The sequence below is a fragment of the Vombatus ursinus genome, unplaced genomic scaffold (genome assembly GCF_900497805.2).
Source record: "Vombatus ursinus unplaced genomic scaffold, bare-nosed wombat genome assembly UNPS02012602.1, whole genome shotgun sequence".
Classification (NCBI taxonomy): Eukaryota; Metazoa; Chordata; class Mammalia; order Diprotodontia; family Vombatidae; genus Vombatus; species Vombatus ursinus.
In genome coordinates this window covers 9,998-32,540 of record NW_020952380.1, presented here as the reverse complement: position 1 = coordinate 32,540, position 22,543 = coordinate 9,998, and the positions used below count along the sequence as shown (strand labels likewise).

Genomic DNA, 22,543 nt, shown 5'->3' with positions numbered 1-22,543 from the left:
TGTGAGCCTGGGTAATTGGTAAGATGATGGTGTCCTTTGCATAACAGAGAACTTTGGAGTTTGGGAGAACTTTGGGGAAAGATAATAAAGTCAGTTTTGGATGTGCTGAGTTTAAGATATGGACATCTAGTTCAAGATGTCTGAAAGGCAGTTGAAGATAAGAGACTGGAAGTCAGCAAAGAGGTTAGAACTGCATATGTAGATCTGAGAATCATCATAGAACAGAAATAATAATTGAATATATTGGAACTAATGAGATCACCAGATTTGGATATGTTTTAGTGGAGATTTCTTTCATGTCTAGGTTTGCTACTGAGGTTCCTCTAACTCTCAGATTCATTCACAATGGGGATCAAAGAGAATTCCTATTGCTCCACTACTGAAGGGGTATGAGCAAAAGGATAAACAGCATGGGAAGGAGTTCCAGGTATACAGTACCATCAGGATGAAACCAGGTCTCAATGAATGCCAATAGATAAAAGGAACAAGAAAAGAAAAAGTTTAGGGTAAAAAATTTGTTAATTGTGGAATAGGCATCCCAAAGGGTGCAATGAAAGGAGCTGACAGATCTAGAGTAGAGAATAGGGGATTTAGGTGGGTGGGAATCAATTATTGGGCAGTTGGGAGACATTGAATGAGGTTTGGAGAAGAGGAGGAATTCCAAGTAGGTGGTGAAAAAAGACTTTACATGTCAGACTATATCTCCCTTCCTCCTCTATCCCATCAACATTCAGCAACCTCTCATTCTTTGAGGTTCACTCAATCCAAATTTATGGTCCAATCTAAATTCCTGTAGCTGTTACCTACTGACTCCCAAGATATTCTCTCTCAATTATTAATTCAGGGCCTGACTTAACAGTCTTCCTCTCCACCTCAATTTGCTATAATCTAAGGTAACTCTTCACTTTTACAAAAATGAAAGTGGAACCAATCACAAAGAAACACAGAACCTCAGCATTTTAAATGCATACTTTCCAAACATGTTAGCATTTCTCATATATGCAAAAACTCCACCAGGCATAGATTTCACAACATAACTGCTGAGGTTTGGGCAAGAGCCAGGGCTACCGATTGACTTACCAGAGTTTTTGAAAGCACTGATAAATTCCTGACCCCAATGAAGACTATCACAGGTCTTGAGCACACCAGGGAACAGTGATTCAAGAGATGTGGGAGGGGACCTCTACCTTCACTGGTGGAGGTAATTGATCTTGACTCCTAAACTTACATCTCCTATCTTTTGGATTTATGGAAGTAGGAAGTAAGAAGGGCTTTGGGGGCCAGAGAAGTAGAAGCAAAGAAGTTGCCTACGTGAAGAAAGAATGGGAGACTACTAGTGGCTGAGATTCACTGATATCAGGAAAATATGGATGGATTTGGCCTTATTTTTACAATCAGAAACAGGACCTACTTGCTTCTAGAATGCCTTTGGGTGGGTGGACTTGGTCCCCTTTTCCTTTTTCTGTCTATCCTAAGGTACTTTCCTGGACCTATGGAGATGCTTACCCTTATGTGTTTAAAAGTTTACTTTCTTTATTAAGCTGGAAATGTTGTCTAAACTGTATAAACTATTCCTTGAATGTATCATGTTGGGGTGGAGAAGTATTGGAAGCAGCAGAATTGGAGAGTGAAAATTAAAACTGCGGTATCTACCAGAACAAAATTTCTGGCTGAGCGCTCAGAATCAAAGGAGAGAGTTATTGATTTATTTTACTAATATTTCGGTACAGAGAGATACATTCCCTGAAGATTCTCTGGGTGTTAAAAAAAAAGCAAAGAAAGCTAACTGGCTAGAATTGAAACAGGCATGTTCCATTGCCCATGACCTAATTTGAAAGAAAACCAGTCTCCAGAAGGGAGGGGCCAAGGGTGTGATTGAAGAGAAAGACTTATTCCAAAGGTGAACTGGCCCAGACCACAAAAAGATAGGGCAGAGTAAAATGACTGACAGTTCTCTTTGTCATTATAGAAGAGAACATTGGAAGAAGAAAAAAGAGGGGATGACTAAAGGATTGAGGTCTCAGGGAAGACATGAGGAAATGGGATCAAAAAGTGTGCTTCAGCAAGAAGGAGGACCATCTTTTCCAATGAAACTGGAGAGGAGGAGAAAGTCTATGGACAACACTCCTCCATGGCATCCCAAAGCCATATGTGCTCCTTGATTATACTGACTCATGGTGTTGCATGGGTAGAGAGGAAGTTTACAATTGCTTTTCCATATCCAATTATTATGTATCTTTCAATCTCTGTTAGAATTAATTGCTCTATTCTGTCCCCCCCCCCCATATAGCACTACGCCCTCTACACTTGATCCTTTCATGAGGCGAAGTTAGGGAGTTGAAATTTCATGAATTCTTGATGAGAACTATTATGACAATCATTATTGGAAAAGGTTTTTTTCCCCTCAAATGCTGTTTCATAATCACATTATGTCATTATAGCAAATTTTTCCTACTTTAGCTTACTTTTAACTCCATTTAAAAATTCTCATGCTAAAATTTTACCACTTTTGCTGTCAATTACTTAATTAGCTTTAATGTGAAATAGAAAGGGTTTTCCTTCAACACCTTTTAATTAGCACTTGATTTTATTTATTACCTTACATCAGTCTTTACTCTTTGCATGCATCAGTATTTATATGTTAAGCTCTTAAAGGTGTAATAAACTTGATGTTATTCTTTCCACACCTTCAGGTATCACCTCCACACTAACATACCCTGGCTTTCAGTGTTTAGTGAACCAAAGAAATAAAAGGAAAACCTTGAGGATCAAATAGTGACCTCTTTATTCCTAGAAATCCTTTCAAAATTAAAAAAAATAAAAGTAGTATGCCAAGTTAAAAGTCTGTTTCTTCCGTGTCTGCTCTAAAGATATTTAGAGAATTATGATTTCCTGTTTTAAGATACGGAGTTTTATACTTACTAAAGAATTAGGATAATTAGTATAATAAAGACCACAAAAGGTGTTTTCACTTTACAAAAAAGATTTGTCATCAAGAAATAGAGACCTTCCCCTGGATAATGAAAATGAGATCCTATTTAATCAAACTTGGATGTGCATATAGCTACCTGGAACATGTCTATTGCCTATAGTAGGTGCTTAATAAATGCTTGTTGATTGATCAGCAATCATTTTAGCAAGAGCTGCCTCAGATTAAATTGAAGCAGATAGTAGATTATATATACAGAACTGGATGAAAGAAGCTCAACTGAAGAGTGGAAAGCTTGTGACTCTGAGGATTTTAGATTTATAGGTAGCCATCATCCACTGTGACTGTTTATGGGTGAGAAGGATGGGAGTTGAATATTTCAATAAATCAATCTGTGTCTATTGATACAGTGCCTTTGTATGTACTAGAGATGGTAGGATGAAAATTTTTATTTCAAAGTATAATTTTAATATCTGCTTGTTGTTATGTGTATTTGAAGTGTATCTTAGAGAGAGAAGAATTACAACCACACATAATAAGGTACAATTATAAACCATATAATTATAACCATATAAAATTTCTGCTTCATAACTGCTATTCATCAGAAGAAAATTCAATGAAGGGGAGGTAGTACAATAGAAAAGACTGGTGTGAAGTCAGAGGGTTTGGCTTTGAATCCTCATGTTTACCACTTGCTTCCCTATATGAACATAGCCAAGTTACCATAAATTATAACTGTAATTTTATAAATATTTTAGAATATTTTAGCATTTAAATAAAATTTACATCAGATATTTTAAATAGTAAATATAAATGTTTAAAAATAAAATTATAAAATTATTTTTAAAATACAAAAATAATCTTGCATTAATTGACTCACCTGTTCCTTCTAGTATTAAAAAAAAATTATTTTAAGACACAACGAATATAGATCTGCTCATTATCCACAACTTTTAAGTACTTTCCTATTTTTTGTTATGTCCTCCCCAGGAATTCTTCACCTAGGTTATACACTAAGAAAGAAGAAATGAGTTGGGGGAAAAAATTAATGAATCTTAAAAACAACTGCTTAAGCAATAAAATTACCTTTCTTCTATGAATCTTAATGCTTCCCTGAAAAGAGGGAAAAGAAGAATGATGACTAGAAAGTCAGAAGAAAACTAGGTTGTTTAAAGAAATGCATTGTCAATATATTACAGTGTTTTACTCTAAACTTCAAAAGAGATTTCATTTGGCTACAGGAAAGGAATAAAATTAAAATGATAATAAAAGATAACACGTGAATTTGTTTCTTTTCTTCACTACTTTTTTTTTTAAGGTAATTGGGGTTAAGCAACCTGCCCAGGGTCACACAGTTAGTAAGTGTCAAGTGTTTGGTCCGAGGCCGGATTTGAACTCAGGTCTTCTTGACTTTAGGGCCAGTGCTCTATCCACTGCACCATCTAGCTGCCACACTTCACTACTTTCTTCACTACTACCCTGGGAGTTAGGTACTAGAAATATTCTTCCAATTTTGTCAGCTAAAGAAATAGTTCACAGTTTCGGGGGAATTGTTTTGGTATTATGATTCTAACCTTAGAGGTAAAAGAACATCTAATTCAGTTCATTTAGTTGACAAATGAGTAAACAGAAGCCCAGAGAAGTTAAGTAACTTGACCATGGTCAAATAGGTAAACGAGTGATAGAGATGGGGATTCAAAAGCCAAACCCTCTGCCTTCACACCAGCCTTTTCTTTTGTATGATATTACCTCCCCTTAGCTGAATTTCCTTCCAATGAATGGTGGTTATGAAGCAGAATAATTTCCATGGGAAAACACAGATGTTTTTGTTAGGATTCAAATCAATTTTTAGAGGTACCAGGAAAACCCCCAAACAAACATTATTTTCAACATTGAAGAAATAGTCCATTGTGCAAAATGCAATGCAATTGTGCTGATCATGAAAATGCTCTGCGTAAGGCTCACTGAAAGCTATTTCCTACAATTGTGTTTCTGACTCCCTCTTCTCTGTTCTTACTCTTTCACTATCAAGTGCTTTTGTTTAAGTTAAAACACAAAACAAAATTCAGTTTGTATGAAAATGATGTCTTCATATATATGATTTCTCCATTCCTTATCTTTTGCAGAAGGGTGTTATTAAGATATTTTAGAGATAGACAACTTGCTCAGATGAATAGTCAACTAATTTAAAAGTCCCTATTTTTTTTTTCAAATCATTTTGAGTACAAAACTATCCTCATCAATGACATCACCAACAAGGGAGAAGAATACATTTCAAGCATGCATTATACAGTGGAAGAAGAGGTTTGAAATGATGAATGTAGTGCTCTTTTCCAACTTGGAACATTGATCCAGCAGGCCTTCAGACATTAAAGACTAAAGAACCATCTCCTAATATTTTTTATCTGTATGTAGATCTCTTTCATTATTGTTATGTCAAAACCCAAGAAAAATGGGATGTAGTGTCACTGGCCTTCTGGGATGACAGAGAGCTAAAAAAAAATGTCTTCCTGCATTAGATCTGTAATACCTAAGAATATGAAAAAATCAGCAAGGGATTCCAAAAAAATTAATATTTCGATGGCATAGAAACTGGCCTATATTCAGTAAATTACATTCTCCATGCTTCTTCTGTGAAGTCTTCATGGACTACTCCAAAACTCCCTCTAGAAGGCCACTGTTACAGTGCATATATTATAAGGGAGGAGGGAGTGGTTAACAGTAACAAAACTAATTCTACAGATTAGCTAGCTATCACCTTGGGAATAACAGAGAGGAAAGCCTTGGAGATAGGAAATGTTTTTTTTTAAGTCATATTATAAAACCATAGCAAATTAGAACCAGAAGATATCTTAGAAAAAAAATGTCTAAATTCCTCATTTACTGTGAAGGAAAATGAGGCACAGAGAGGATTATTTTAAAAGGTGTGTTTATTACTCATAACCTCAAGGTAATTATCAAGATGCTGTAGTCCTTATACTTTTAAAATGTGATAGTATCTCTTTGATGGATTTATACAATCCATCAAAGATATAAAATGAATATAAATAACTCCTATAAACCTCTATCAAATATATTAATCAATCAGAACTATAAACTAGTTTTAGGAAAAGACCTTAATTACTTTTAGGGAAGGGATGAAATGCCTCCAGCCAAATGAAATGAGTTGACACTATGTATTTTGGAACTGACTAAAGAGAATCAATCACAGCTGGCGGGTTGTGGATAAAACAGGAGGCTATTTCAGAATCCAGGATTCCAATAGTCACCCAGCCTAGGGGAAGAGCATTTCTAGCTAAGTCTTTGAGGGAGACCTTCAAGGGGAGGAGACCTAGTAAACTTTAAAAGGTCAGAATATTTTGACAGCCTATTCATGACAATATGAGTGTCTCTGCAATAGCAGTGTCTAACAACAGCCACTGTACAGGAAGCTAAAGACAAATTATACACATTGAAGAAAGGCAGCTTCAAGCTTCTACAAGAGCTTCAAACCTTAGAGTCTAATAAAGAGCTACACCTCAGGAGAATGTCATGAAGACTCCAAAAAGGGAGAAAAGGATGTCATCCAGCTAGGAATCATGAATTCCTCTTTTGCCACATGTGCTAATACTGAGTCTACTTTCCCTTGGATTGTGTTATATTTATGTGAGAGTATTTCCAGACTTTTGGCAAGAATGATTTTATATCCACTATTCCTACAGTTATGTTAGCACTGCAGATAGAGTGCTGAGTTTCAGTCAGGAAAAACTGAGTTCAAATTCTGCCTCAGACATTTTCTAGCTGCGTAATCCTGGGCAATTCATTTAATTGCTCAGTGTGTTTTTTTCATCTATTAAATGGTAGTAAGAATAGCACTTACCTCACTGGGTTGTTTGTGAGAACCAAATGTCGTCTTCCTATGGCATGTATCCAGGATGTAACAGTAAGACACTCTCATCTAATCCAACCCCTTCATTTGGCAAAAGAGGAAACTGAAGTCCAGAGAAATTAAGTAACCTGCCCAAGGTCACAAGTGTTATAAATGGCAGAAAGATTTTATATATATATATATATATATATACACATATATATACACACATTATATATACACACATATATGTAATATAAATCTTCTGACTCCCAATTCAGTGCTCTTTCCATGTACTTTACTTTTTATCATTTTTTTTATCAATGAGTTGGATATGGGAAGAGATGGAATGCTCCTATAATGAGTGAATGGAATCACCATCCACTCACCTATAGGGGATATATGTGGTAAAATGGATGAGATCACTACATACTCACCACTCACATAGATATGTGACCATTTGCTTGTTCTTTGAGCTGCCTATCTCATTCCAACCTGCTCTCACATTGGCAGGTCTAGGATCCCAGAGATAGATTACCAGCACTGGGAAACATCCAAATGCTCTCAGGGTCTTAGAGGTAATTCTTAAAAAAGGGAATATACTCCCCCTATTCATCAATTTAGCTCTTAAACCCCCATCAATGCATTTCTATTTACATAAACTGACCAGTCCCATGAATGCATTCTGTATTTGTGGGGAAAAAAAATGGGCACACTTACATAAACCTATCAGGGAAAGACAAAAGGGAAGAGAAACTCATATGCACGGTTTCATTAAACTCTGAACTCTAGGCTTTGTTGTCATTGTTCCATTTAGGAATATCTTTGCCACACAAAACCAATTCTCTGCTGTTAGTCAGTTGGTTCTCACTGCTCTCCAGCTAAATAAATCTTCCCCACTATATTCAAGTCAATGTAGCATTTGCAAGCTATTTTTTCAATTTGCAATCACACATAAAATGATTAGAAAATGTTAACTTCTTATATTGCTTAGCATCTCTCATTAAGTCAGACAACTACAAAGGTGTCAAATTGACTATCTCTGGGTACCACAGATAGCCCAACCAGTGTTTCACTAACTAGGATCATGTTATCTTATAAAAACAGAGCTTACTGTGAAAAGTTTGAGTTGATTCTCTAGGCAAAGAAAATCAGTCTAGACTCAGATTCCTAAAATCTAGCCTCTGCTGGGATTTTTATAATCTAGCCACTGGTCAGATTCTTATAATCTAGCCAATAGCTTACTAATGTTCAGACTCCTTAAGAGTCTGACCAATATGACAGATGTTCTAATAAACCTTGTTTTTGGCTGAATGAAGGCTTGGGTCAAATTCTTTCAGGCAGGACCCATGTGTTGTGATTTTGGGGTCCCAAGACCCTTGGACCCCTAAACTGCATCATTTTGGTAGTCCATATGGGGAAACTGCCTAACCTCAAGTTCCTCTCCAGCCAAGAGTAGAAGGTATGTAAGCTTCCTCCCTCCCCTCCTTTCTTGCTCTGCAGTTGGGGTCGCTCTCCAAGCACCAAGGCTTGGAGGTTCTTTTTGGGCAGACAGTTGAGAGGCTGTGTCTCACTAGGCCTGAAGCTCTCAGGCTCTTGGTCCACCCATGGACCTGGGTACACTTTCTGCAGCATAGAGGAAAAGGACGGATGCCCTATCTGGAAGTGTATGCTCAATTCTGTTAATTCCCTCAGTGCTAGGGAATTGGGGAAAACTGAAGTTGCTTTTTGGTTCCCTGAGGCTTACTTACTCGCTTCCCTCTGCATCTCTGAATCCTCCTTCATGGAGGTTACAGGGAAAGTTAGGACAGCTAAAACTATCTTGGCAGATTTTGGAGGTTTTGTGATTGATCATTAAGGAGTTTTGAAACACCTATACAACCTGGTCACTCCCTTCCCTTGAGTCAAGAAGATATCTGTTAACCCCTCTCACAGGAGAAGAGAGTTTCACCCTTTACCCTTCACCTTTGATTTCACCCTCCCCCACCTGGGAAAGGAAGGAGGAGGTAGGGGCAGCAGCTACTGTGTGGGCCCCCCTGGCAACGGCCTTGGGCCTAGGGCTGGAAGCATCACCTAGGTTCAGCACATCCTGCTCAAAGGAATGAAGCTAGCTTCCAAACTTGGGTAAGCATGCTCTTTTAAATTTGTAGTTTTAACTGTTAATGATGAGATGTTGATTCTCTGTGTGAAGTAATTTGGAAGTGCATTTAACAAAACTGAAGTCACCTGATTGGTAATGGATTTGTTTTAAGTTTCAAATTGATGAACTTTCTGTATCAGTTATGTCAAGCAACTTTTCATAATTTGGTTACTGCTAAAATAATTTAGCTGTTGTTGGTTATTGTTTTAGTGTGTAAACTAGTGAAAAAATTTGTTTGGGTTATGTATGGCTTGCTTAGAATTTGCAAGTGTATAGAAATCTCTAATGATTGGCTTTTTATACCAGGACAAATTTAAATTTGAGATGTAAATCCTGGAAAAGTTTTTCCTAAGCTGTGATTAGTAAAACTTGCTGTTTGAGGTAAAAGCTCATAGGATTTTATTTTGAGTTGTCTGATGGGTCATAATCCATCGATAATCAATAATTCACCATCTGAGAGAAATGCCACAAGCTTCTCAGAGAAGGTGATACTGGTGGCAAGTTAGCATCAGGAAAAGCTGAGAGGACAATTTTAGCTTCAGTCGAAGATGGGATCCTCCTGGCTCAGTTTTTCCATTATGTTATTTTGAAAGGGAATGTTACCTACCTGGCTATTCCTGAGTCTGGTTATGAGGTGGATTTGATACTGCATGGTTGGAAAACCGAATTATCTGAATCCAAACAGAGCTAAGGATATTTTATCCTCTCAAAGTTGGGCCCTAAATCTAGTCCTTGCTTTATATCTCGGCTCTGCAGTTTTTTCTATCCGATTTGTGTCTTCCAGACTATGGGCCATTCACCTACAGTTGGTAGCAACCAGCGGGTACCAGCCAATGTCCCCACATTGTTCCCTGGGTGCAGCTTGTGCTGGGTTTCAGTCAACCTCCTCTTTGGGACCTCCTGGAGACAGGAACAGCTCTACGCCTCTTGCCAGCAGGAAGCAGTTTCAGAAGCCGAGACTTTCTCCCCTTACTCCAAAAGAATTTGGGTCCCATTTGTTTGAGGGGGGAATGATGGAGTTGGGATCTGGGCCTCAGAAAGGAAAAACCCTGGACTTTCCCATGTGGCTGAATCTTTGGTGTTCCCTGAGGCTATAATCCCATCAACTGTCCTTTCATTGTGGCTATACCCAATCTCACAATTCTGTTAATCTAGCCTGGCCTTCCTTTGTTTTACCTCCCTATGTATGGTCCCAGGCCATTTCTCACCCTTAATCCTAGCTAGGCTGCATTCTCCCTTGGCCATGAGGTCAAGGATCCAGGAGTTCTGTTCACCCCAGTTTACTGGCCATTCCTAGGTCCTTCCCACAGTCTTTCTATATATAGGGTCTACTTTGTCTCCATTAAGATGCTCAGATTCCTAAAATCTAGCCACTGCTGAAATTCTTATAATCTAGCCACTGGTCAGATTCTTATAATCTAGCCAATAGCTTACTAATTTTCAGATTCCTTAATAGTCTGCCCAATATGATGGATGTTCTAATAAACCTTGTCTTTGGCTGAAAGAAGACTTGAGTGGAATTCTTGCGGGCAGGACCCACATGTGGTGATTTTGGGGTCCCAGGATCCCTGAACCCCTCAACCGCATCCAAAGCATGCTATTTTCCTTTTTTTCTTTCTCATAATTTTTCCCTTTTGTTCTGATTCTTCTTTCACAACATGACTAATGTGGAAATATGTTTAATATGATTGTACATGTATAAACTATATCAGATTGCTTGCTGTCTTGGGGAGGGGGGAGGGAAGGAAGAGAGGGAGAAAAAAATTTAGAACTCAAAATCTTATGAAAGTCAATGTTCAAAACTATCTTTTCATGGAAAAATAAAATACTATTAAGTGGGTAAAAAATAAAAAAATAAAAATCAGTCTAGCTAGCTTTGTTTATGCAGCAAAACTGCTGTAGTACCTTCCTTCTCCTTTCAATTCGGAGGGGAGCAGCAAAGAGCACACCCACTTTTGAGAAATTTCAGTTTTCTTAAGCTCTAGGGGGCTGAGAAGCAATATTTGGAACAGAAAGCAATTCTGTAATGAGGATTCTCTCCAGCCAATCAAGAATCACATAGCTGAAGCTTTCTGTCAGCTAATTCCTCCTGGTGCTGGTCTCTTTTTTTTCAGGTTCTTAAACTTCTTCACAACACCAGCCTCTAACTCTGTCCCCTATACTTATGAATGCCTTAAAACAGAGGCTCCTGGCCCTCAGTAATGAGTCTTTCCCTTAAAAGGTCACAACAAATTTTTCCTATGAAATTAATCATTTTTAAAAATTGTACCTTAGTCTCCAAATATTCAGATGATTAATCATTTTTTAAATCTTCACCCTCCTTAGTCATAAACCAATGCTGAAGGACCATGTTCCCTGCTGTGCTAAATTTCAAACATAGTCCTCATCTCATTTTTTGTTCTTGAAACTATTTCTTTGTATTCCCATTCTTAACAAATGAATTATTTATACGGAAAAGAGTCCCTGATACAACATAACCATTATGTGGCCTGCTTGAAGACACCAAGTGAGGGTGTCTTCCCTTTCCTTCCCTTTCCCCAAGAGAGTTTATTTCACTTTTGGATATTTAGGAAATTATTGTTGTTGTTTTTAAATTTTTCACATCAGCCACCTTTGAACTTTCCACTCGTTGCTCTTCTTTCTGACTTCTGGTGCCAAACAGAAACTATCTATTCTTTTAGAAACTGGACAAATCTTCAAATCCTTGAAGACAGCTCTCTTCTCCCCAAACTAACCCTCTTCTGTCTCTTCAACCGATCTTCATACAGCATGAACTTGAGGTCATTCCCTCATCTGGGTGTTTATTAAATATCCTCATCTGGATGTTTATTGATCTTTATCAATTTCCTTATTAGAATGTGACATCCAAAAGGAAGACAGTCTTCCAGACATGGTCCTGCCAGGATTGAGTACAGTAGGTCTATCACCTCCCTAATTCTGGACATTATGTCTATGTTCAAATTATAGCTCTACTCCTTCCTATCTATTTCACTAATTCTAATAATTTAGAATGAGGTGTCATTAGAATATATTTAAGAAACTGTGTCTAATGGTAGCCATCTCTAGGATGGAGGGAGAAGGGAGGAAAAATAAATTTACATGATAATTTTATTATATATTTAAAAGGAATAGCAAGTTGTACATAATAGAGTTGCAGTTTTATATGTAATCTTCTTTTTTATGCTGCTATGGAAATGCTTGTTTTATTCCATAAACTAAAAATAAAATAAATAAAAATTTAACAAAATGAAAATGAAATAAAAAATCAATAATAACCAAAGAAGGAAACTTCAGCATTTTAATACTAAACATATTGTGAGTGAAATACAATCATGTGTAGTTTATTTTGCTTTTTATTAGTGTGGCCTGTAATGTAAAGGAAAAAAAGTACAATCTTGAGGTCTCAATCTGGTTAATACTAAAAGTAGAAAGTGTAGTAGATAGCTTGTTGGATTTGGAGCCAGGAAGACCTGGGATGAAATTCTCCCTGGAACACTTAGTAGTAGTATAAACCTAGACAACTCATTTAAATTCCCTGGGTCTAAGTTTCCTTATCCATAAGATCTGATGACTTCTAAAGTCCCTCCAACTCTAAATCTATGAGCCTGTAACCTGGATTCTAGTCCAGTATCTGTCCTTGGGCCAGTTATTTCACCTTTCTAGATCTCAATTTTCTCATCTGTAAAACGATAGCATTGAACAAGATGATTTCTAAGGTGCATTCCAGCTCTGACTTGCTATGAATTCTCCTCTTTGTACCTTTTCTGCTCTGTCCACTGTCTGAGTCTCTAGTCTCTGAGTTTCCCTTTTCAAAGTGTTGGAAACATTTAATGGAAGTGAGGAAACTTAGGGGACAATCTATTTTGCTAGCAGCAGGGAATACCAGACCTAAATGTTCTATTGCGCAGTGACAAATAGAGGAAAAGCCAACTGTACATTTTGGCAATGTTAGTACTTGTCTTCCTGTATAGGTTTATAAGTCACAGGATTCCCATAAATATGTGCTTTCCTTAGTGCATATATACACAGACACATGGATGGATCTCTTCCAATGATAATTATTCACTGTTAACATCTGGGATATTTGCATTATAGAAACAGGACATCCCCATACCCTCCATTCTCTGACCCCCAAAGTCATTGGGTAATTCTACTTCCAATTCCTGCTGTAAAGTTTGATTTCTCAGGCTTTTGATTAGGCTTTGGCCATCTGTAAAATTATAAACCAACAGGGAAAATATGAAATGACTAAAGTGTGAAACAATGAAAGGAAATCCCAGCCTAAAACACAACCTTAGCTGGAAAGACTGCTATTTTGTACAAGAGATAATTTATTAAAAGCCAAAGTCTAGTTGACTTTACTTCTCTATTGGGGAGTTTGAGGGAAAATGCAATCTATATATCGATATTGATGTCAATATTGATATCTATATCTATCTGTGTCTATAGCAACATCTATAGCTATATTTTTCTCATAGTTCATCAGAAGTTACACCATTAATTATTAATTAATATAATGTAATTAATGAATTATAATTCATGTAAGCAGATTTTGTTGAAATTATAGAATCACAGAGCTAGGAGGAAACTTAGAGGTCATGTGGTTCCCAACCCCTTCATTTCACAGATAAAGAAATTGAATGCCAAAGAACTAATGTGACTTACCCAAGGCCACACAGCTAGGAAGAGATATGGACAGGATTCAAACCCAGGTATTCTGAGTTCAAGTTCAAACTTCTTGTGTTGTTTATTTTGATTAGGTCCTATTTTGATAAGGTCCTATAATGACAATATTTTTAATTTTTAAAAAATATCCAAAATTAATTTGAAGAAATAGGAGGGTTTTCAAGATTGTTTCAATCAGAAATATACATGTGTAGGCATTTCATGCAAATATATGAATATTTACATATAAATAGACCATATGTTATATATCTTTATGTTGAAGAGCCTTTATGTTTACTGAAAAAAAGGCTGAGAGATGTGAAATGACTTGCCCAGGGTCACACAGCTAGTAAGCATTTAAAGTCAGGTCTTCCTGACTCCAAATCCAATGCTCTGTTAACTGTGCCACCTAGTGTTTGGTGTAGCATTTTAATTTATCGATTGTACATAGTTGTTTTTATGTAACAAATAATCTAAACATCTATTTAAGATAATTTTCCACTGCTAAATTCAGAGGTTTTAGATAGACAAACACAAAGAGAAATAGAGCTTCAAAGAATTATTTTAGGATGAACTTCATATATTCCTTTACATTTTCCAGTGCACAAACTGTTCAGGACCTTATGAGGCACTTTGAAAATATACTTTACTCCTTCAGTATACTCAATGGTACTCCAGTATCGACTATAAGGATTAATGTAACTTCTAGTAACTCTTGACTTATCTCCCTGGATTATCCTCTGCACAGAGAGAACTTGAATCACTCAATCCAAATCCTTTTGATATTCCCTATTATTATCTCATAGTCACCATTAATTAAACAACTTTAGTATGAAAAAGGTGGATATTAGCATTAGGTGGGTATGCCATACAATATTTTAAAATTACCTTTAATCTACTAAAATTATAATGAATAGTTACACAAAAAGAGGAAGAGATGACATGTAAATGGAATAAATATGATTTTTTAGAGAAGAGAGTTATGAAGTAAAGTAAAATATTATTACTTCTATTTAGATAAGGCAGAATGGTGTAATATTAGGTAATGAGCTGGCCTAAGAATAAGGAAGAGCTGAGTTCAAGTTCTGCCTCTGACACACTGGCTGTATGACTCTGGGCATGTTGGGTAACCTCTCTGTGTCCCCAGGCAACCCTGAAAGACCGTAAGTTTCAGAGAAGGTGGTGACCTGCACAGGTGGAGAGAATTTCTTACCAGGAATTGAGATGTGTGTTCCTTCCACTTCTTTCCTCAATAAAGTAGCATAAACAAGGATTAAGCTCTTTTTAGTTTTGCTTCCTCAATTGACTGAAGATAATTTATAAGCATTGAAATAGAACTTAAATCTATTACACGTACAAATATATATAAAGCAGTCATTTATAACATATCCATATCTTCCTTTTCTCTTTTTTTGTCAAATTATCCATTATTATTATAAGAGACAGCTAGGTGATGCAGGGGATAAAGCAATGGACTTGGAGTCAGGAAGACCTGAGTTCAAATCCTTCTTGAAACACTAGCTGTATTACTCTGGGCAAGAAGTTAAGTAACTTCTGTCCACCTACTTGTCTTCATTTGTAAAATGCAGATAATAATAGCACCTTCATTTAATCTTTTCAGTCATGTCAATTTCTTTGTGACCCCTTTTGCATTTTCTTGGCAGAGATACTGGAGTGGTTTGCCGTTCTCTTTTCCAGATTATTTTATAGATAAGGAAATTGAGGCAAAGAGGGTAAAGTGACTTGCCCAGGGTCACACAGCTATCAAGAATCTGAGGCCAGATTTGAACTCAGGAAGATGTGTCTTTCTGACTCTAGGCCCCACAATCTCTCCACTGTGCTGGCCTAGCTGCTCTAATAATAGCACCTACCTCCCAGAATTAAAATAGGGATGATAGTAGCAGCTACTTCCCTGGGTTATTGTGAGGATAAAATGAGATAATATTTATAAAGTGCTTTGCAAACCTTAAAGTGCCATATACATTCTATCTCTTTATAATGATGGTGATGAATGGCACAGTGGATTGAGCACTGGGCTTGGTATCAGGAAGACTTATCTTCGTGAGTTCAAATGTGGCCTCAGACAGTAGCTGTGTGACCCTGGGCAAGTCACCTAACCCTGTTTGCCTCAGTTTCCTCATCTGTAAAATGAGCTGGAGAAGGAAATTATGACAAGCCCCTCCAGTATCTTTGCCAAGAAACTACCAAATGGAGTCATGAAGAGTTGGACACAACGGAACAACAACATAATAGCTTTCTTCATAAACACGTTTTACCGGAGGTTCAGTAACTGTGTAGAATCTTCCACTGAAGATTCAATAAGGGAAAGAAATGAAAGCAAATGACCCCCTTCTTCAACCCAAGATTTGAAAATTTTTAAGAGGAGGGTATTCAGTAATTTAACCCTATGTCCATGTACTCCTGGGCCGAGGAAATGACGAGAAGGAAACTGTTTTTGTCTCGGGAACCATGTGGCATTCCAAGATAAGACAAACAGTTGCTAATTTGAGTATAAAAGCAGGAAACATGATATTCTTATTTCCTTTTATGCAAACAAAAGTATGTGAGTAGCAGTGGCAAAGTATTTGTTTCTGGGCTGAACCAAAGCATAGAATCAAAGGCCTCCTTTTGGATCTCTCGGTTTTCCTTTTCCCCCTCCCTCTCCTCTGTTTCTTGTGGATATTATGGCTAATAACGCAACTTCTTTAGGAAGCCCCTGGCCGGAAAATTTCTGGGGTAAGGTCTTTTCTTTGTTTTTAATTCAAATTAGTGTAGAAAAAGATTCTGCCTAATTTATTAAGCATTCATAATCTCTCAAATATGTAGATTCCTAGAATCTGAGTGAAATTAGCATAGTTTGGCCACATGAATATAACAGAATATCTCATTTTTAATACCCATTTGGAAAAGAATCCAGGACAAATAAAGTAATTTGCTGGGGACCTAAATAGAATTAGAGTTCAAGAAAGAATTAAAAATTAATACTGGGATGGGAGAGAAAGGGAGTGGTCATAGTGGCAACTCAGGAATGGAAAAGCATTATAATTTTTTGGACACAAAGTTTGTTTTATTAGGCACTGTAGCACACACTGTAATGTGTGTCTTTGTTTCATAGGATTAATAGTCCTTCAGTCATATTGTTTTCTTTGTTCTTGCTATTTGCTTGCAGATACAACATGAAAGAAAAAAACACACTTGATTTTAAGGAAATTGTTTTGAACATGGCCTAAGTATGCCTTAACTATGGATATGGGTGAAATACATGTGTTATGGAGATATGAAGCCAAATGTAAAATGGAGCTCAACAATATAAGATATAGGGTTATATTGCTATGTATTAACAATTAAAGAAATAATATAAGAGGAAAAGAAAATTTGAAAAATAAATAAGAGAAAAATGTTTTCAGTAGAGATCTGAAAAGATGCAAATTGATGAGTATGGGACAGAGAGCAAGTTTGTTATTGATGGCAATTATTGCAGGGAAAGTATACATTTAGAGGCTGGGTAGTGGGAAGGAGGATATTCTAAAGGAACAGAGAGAGAAAAAATAAAGACAGCTGCAATTTCTGTGAAATATTTGAGATCACAAATCGTTTTAGGAATAAAGAAGCAATTCTGAGCTTCATTCTAAATTCATAGGATATTCTATAACTGTGTATCAATGAAACAAATGATGGAATTGGACTAGAATCAGCGTTTTTGAAGACTAGGGTCAAGGAATCTGGCTTAAAAATATATTTTGGTAACTATTTCAATACAACTTGTTTCATTTGTAATCCTGTGTATTTTATTTTACGTATTTAAAAATATTCTGAGAAGTGATTCATAGGTTTCATCAGAACACCAAATGATCACAACACACAAAAAAAATTAAGAACCCTTGGCATTAGATGATTTTGGAGGTTTCTTCCAGTTCTAATTCATATGAAAATTTCCTGAGACAATTTACAAACTGGCTTAAGGAGTAAAATGTGCTTTTTGCGTCTTTCTGGCAGAAGGTGGGTAGTGAGCCGTAAAGCCATGCTGCTCCAGCAATCGCCCCCTAGTGGTCTAGTATCACAGACATTTTTCCCAATTAGTTTTGGAGAGGAATGTGGGGATTTATTTTGTTCAACTATGCATATTGTCTATGTTTTGCTTTTATTTCAATGGGGTAGGGCTAATTGAGAGCAAGTAATAGGGTTATCAAAATAAAAAAAATTAATTAAATTTTTAAAATTACACAGAAAAGAACAGTAAGATCAGTATGAAATATGATCAAGGCAGCTTTGAAAAGAACATGCTGAATTTGTTGTGTACTCGGAGAGAGAAACAAATTTTGCAGATTTGAGGCTACGTGTGTAATCCTCTTTTTATGATTTGCTTTGTATATGGCAATGTGCATCTTATTTGGTGTTTGTTAAGTTCAGAATAAAAAAGATAGCTTCGAAGATAGAAAAGATAAAACAATTCACAATTTTTAAAAGGTGAGTAGTTAAAGCAATAGATATTAGGAATGTAATATATTCATAATATATGTGTGGAATAGTAAATAGAAAGCCAACTTCAGAGCCAGGAAGACCTTGGTCCTGCCTCTGATCCATATTGGCTATATGATCCTATACAAATCATTAACCTATCCGGGCTCTAGGAAACTCTTAAAGATTCTAAATTGCAGAGTATGTGCTGAATTCCATTGGTAGAGGGAGTTTTCTCACCTAGTCGTTCCTAATACTGATGAATCTCTGGTCCAAGAAAAAAATCTATAAAATTGCTTTGAATAAAGTAAATTATGTTTGTAAAAATAGTCGAGTTATGCATATGCTAGCCAATTCCAATAAGTACACTAAGGAACAATAACCAGCCTTAGACTGTGAAGTCTTTTCCATGAAATTAATTCTTTCCTAAGGAAGTTATCTCTGATACAATGTGGCTTGCTATTTTCACTTACAAACAGACTGAATGTATTAAATGCATGTGCAAATTTCCAGGGTATATTTAAAACAAGTTTATTTTTTAAGTTAGTACTTCTGCAATCTGTTCAAAAATGAAACAATTCTAAATGAAAAAAATATAGGTAAGCAATTTAAAAAAATTACAAGTAAATGACGTCTTATGGTTGATAAACGAGAAGTACCCTGGAGAAGAGCAGTCTTAGAGACACAAAGGTCTGAATTCAAGTCTGCTTCTGCTACATACTAATTAAGTAGTGACTGTGGGGGTGTTTGGCCTATTAGAGCCTTAGAAGACTCCCTAGGACTGTAGCTTGCTTAGAAGTTGCTAATCTAAATTTTGGATGAGAGAGGGAACATATCTGGAGTCCTCTGTATCAATGAAATCATGAGCCTAGACAAAAAAAAAATGAAAGAATAGTAACAAAATTATGTGTTACCATAATTCATAATAAGGAGACAATGCTTCCAGCTGGGGTGATCTCAGAAGGCTTCTTAGAGTGGGCAGTCCTGGATTAATGGATCAAATGAGATCCATTAAACACAGAAAGTGCTTTGCAAACTTTCAAGTGCCATATAAATGCTATTCTTAGACAGTCTAGTCCACAGCCCACTACTATAGCCCAGGAGGAATTATGATGAGACTAGGTCAGTCACATTAGTTGAACTCAGTCATCAGTCAAGAAGCATTTATTAAGCACTTATTATGTGTTAGGCACTATGCTAAGGACGGACAGTACAGAGAAAGGTAAAAACATGGTTCTTGAACTCACAGAACTCACATTCTAAGAGGGAAAGGGATACAATGTGCAATGTACTAATAGGGAAAAGGAACTAGACATTTATTAAGCACCTACTATGTGCCAGGCATTGTGCTAAACACTTTACAAATATCTCCTCATTACAACCCTGGAAGGTAAATTCTATTATTATCCTCATTTTACAGTTGAGGAAACTGAGACAGATAGGTTAAGTGACTTAGATCACATAGATCACATATAAATGTCTGAGGTTGAATTTGAGTTCTGGTCTTCCTGATTCCATGCCCAGCACTGTCTACTGTACTACCAAGCTGTTTATAAAAAACACAAAGTATAAATAGGAGGTAATTTTAGAGGTAAAGCACTAGCATAGCATAGGGAGTACAGTGGGGAGGGGTGACTTGGAAAGGTCACTTGCAGAAGGTAGGATTTGAGCCAAATTTTGAAGGAGGCTGAAGATCTGTCAGTCAAGTGAAAGGGAGGAGGGAGAACCTTCCAAGTAAGATGGTGCTTGTGAAACAAGAGAAAAAAAATAAAATATTTTTTTTTTACAAAGGAAGGACACATTATATTTCAGGATATACACATGAGTCAGGTTCCAGTAAAATAAATCTGGGTTTCTATAGCCTAGGAACATTGAGATTTCCTTTTCTAGGAGTCAAGGAGAAGAGAACTTTTCATAAATTCAACATCATCAGAAAGAGGTCCATGTTGCTAGCATTCTGGATCTATCAGGAGATGTTTCTTGAACCTAGGAGACACCCAGCAATGGAACAAAGTTTAGGCAACATGGATAAGACATTCCAAAGGCAATGTGATAGTCCTCTTAGGAAATCTCCTTCCAAAGACCCGGAAAAAGCATACATTTTCTTATGCATAATGATAATGTTTTAGTTGAGGTTCTAGGCTCTCAGAGAGGAGAGTAAGTGATAGCTAAGGCCTCTTCCTCCAACCCTCAGTTCTGAACCTCTTATAAGAAGTTGGTTAGGCTCTCTCTCAGCTCTTCTTCCAAGCTTGGTGTCAGGATCCATTGCTGCAGCCACATCCCTAAGATAAGGTAGTGAAGGTTGCAGTCAATGGATTTGGCCATATTGGGTGCCTGGTGACCAGGGTTGCAGAGTGGACATTGTGGTCATCAGTGATACCTTCATTGATCTCAACTATATGGCTTATATGTTCCAATATGATTCTACCCATGGCAAGTTCAGGTGCACTGTTAAGGCTGAGAATGGAAAGCTGGTGATCAATGGAAAAGTCCTTGCTATCTTCCAGAAGCGTGATCCCACCAATACTAAATGGCGAGATACTGAAGCTGAGTATATAGAGGAGTCCATTGGTATCTTTACCACCATGGAAAAAGATGGGGCTCACTTGAAGGATGAAGCTAAGTGTCATTATTTCTTCCTCTTTCACTGATGCCCCTACATTCATGATTGAAGTGAAACATGAGAAATATAATTCCTTTAAGATTGTTTGTAATGCCTCCTATACTATCCATTTCTTGGTCCCCCTGGTCAAGGTTATTCATAATAACTTTGGCATTGTAGAACGACTCATGATCACAGTCCGTGCCATTATTGCTACCCAGAAGGCAGTAGGTGTCCCCTCTGACAAGCTGTAGCATGATGGGCATGGTGCTGTATAAAATATCCTTGCTTCCACTGGTACTGCTAAGGCTATAGGCAATGTCATACTCAAGCTAAATGGGCAGCATATAGGCATGGCCTTCCATGTTCCTACTCCCAGTGCATCTGTTGTGGATCTGACCTGCCACCTGGAGAAATCTGCCAAATATGACAGTAATAAGAAAGTGGTGAAACAAGCATCAGAGGGGCCCTTGAAGGGCATCTTTGACTACATAGAGGACCAAATTGTATCCTGTGATTTTAACAGTGACACCCATTCTTCTACCTTTCATGCTGGCACTGGTATTATCCTCAATGACCATTTTGTCAAGCTCATTTCCTGGTACAGCAACGAATATAGTCACAGCAAACAAATAGTAGACCTCATAATCTACATGGCCTCCAAGGAAAAAAGTGGAAAATTATGGATCTTCATCCCCAGCCAAAAGAGAGCCCATAACTCTAACCTATTTCCCTATAATAGGGATCCCATGCCTCATTCACTGTCCTTGCCCCCAAACACCCCTGTAGTAGTAGGAAGAAGTAGAGTCCTATAGTGTATGCCATTAATAAAGTCAACATATTCAGTGGGGAAAAAAGTTAGTCCACAAGTATTTATTAAGTACTTATTAAATTGCAGGCACTGTGCTTAATACTGAGGATACAAAAAGAAAAAAAAAAGGCAAGGGAAGCATGCATCTCTGGTAACTGGGCCTGGAGTGCAGGGTTGCTTACCTGATTAGAGTCTGAGGCAAGAGCTCTAAGCAGCCAGGGCTGGACAGAAGGTAATAGAACTAGGTTTCTAGTTAAGGAGGGTAGAGTTTCAACCTGAGAAGGGGCTCTAGGCCTGACAGAGGTAATAAGAACTGAGCCAAAAGCTTCATATGTTTTACTCGTGCTGTTAGAGGGCCGGAGAGCCTTACTCAGATGGATAGTTAATACCACCTCCTTTTCACTACTGTTCCCCATGCCTGGAATGCTTCCTCTACAGCCCTGCCTTCTGGCTTCTCTGGCTTCCTCCAAGACTCAGCTCAACAGGAAGCCTTTTACAGGTAGTCTGCCCTCCCCCTTCCCCACAGCTACTGGGAAATTCCCCCTGAGATTATCTTCTATTTGCACTATACATAACTGGTATGTACCATTATTTGCATGTGTTTCCCTCATTTAACTGTGAGAACCCTGAGAACAGGACCAATTTTGCTTTTCCTTGTATCCCCAGTGCTTAGCATAATACCTGGCACATAGTGTTTAATAAGTGTTTATTGACTGACTGATTATAGTGGGAGCAATGAGAGAGATTGAATTTGAGAGGGAGGAAATCACTCGCTTAACAACAATGAACATCTAAAAGAAAGATGTATAAAGGATTCAAGGTCAAGTATTAATGGGACAAGGACAGGAGGTAGGAGAACATGAAGCATGAAGTTAAGGCAGGTAGAATGTTAACATAATAAAATAGAAAGGCAATTGAGCAGCATGGGTGGTATAGGGAGAACATGTGCCTTGTCAGGCATGAGATACGAGGATTGCTGATGTATTCAGACCTGCCTTTACCAATTCTATGGAATCAGAGTAGCTTGAGGGCTTAGAGAGAGGGCAATGCCAGGTCAGCCTGGCTCAGCCTCTGGAGGAGGGAGTGAATAA

General features: G+C 37.3%; 1 pseudogene; it reads left to right on the top strand.

Moving 5' to 3' along the window:
* Positions 1–21,313, top strand: part of LOC114039999 — a 63,540-nt pseudogene extending 42,227 nt beyond the window's left edge.
* The last annotated feature ends 1,230 nt before the right edge of the window (positions 21,314–22,543 follow it).